The sequence below is a fragment of the Penaeus monodon genome, chromosome 24 (assembly GCF_015228065.2).
Source record: "Penaeus monodon isolate SGIC_2016 chromosome 24, NSTDA_Pmon_1, whole genome shotgun sequence".
NCBI lineage: Eukaryota > Metazoa > Arthropoda > Malacostraca > Decapoda > Penaeidae > Penaeus > Penaeus monodon.
This window is the reverse complement of record NC_051409.1, coordinates 31,760,533-31,761,030: the sequence shown is the minus strand read 5'-3', so window position 1 is coordinate 31,761,030 and position 498 is coordinate 31,760,533.

The following is a 498-nucleotide window of genomic DNA, read 5'->3' as shown; positions in this document are numbered from 1 at the left end:
TAATATTGGTTTGATACTATTTGTGTATATAGAATTCACGTAATTATGTGCATGAAAGTTTTATTCGCAAACTCCTAAACACTTATTCAATTTTCTCTTTCCCTTTCCCCGTTTATTTGTCTGTTTGTATTTTCTGTTTATAGCTTCAAGAAAACTTATGTATCTTAATGGCTTCTGTCGTGCATGAGTCGCCTACACCGGTAACAAAAGGCAATCGAGAAGCCACAGTATGTGTTGTCTGTAGTGTAATCTTGTGCGAGGACTCGGTGAAGGCAAAAAATTTTTAAGAACATTTATTACAAAATATCGAAGACTTCAGTCAAAATTTACAAAGTCTTGAAGGAATTTGAGAGGGAGGGGTTATTTCCATACATCATAGAATGAAGGATTTCAGTTTTTGCAGTAGTTTTATCTGCTGCTCACGGACTCTTGGGTATGTTTCGTGTTTTAGAACTTGTAATTCTGTCGCCAAAGACGCCCGGCTATCGCTATCGCTGC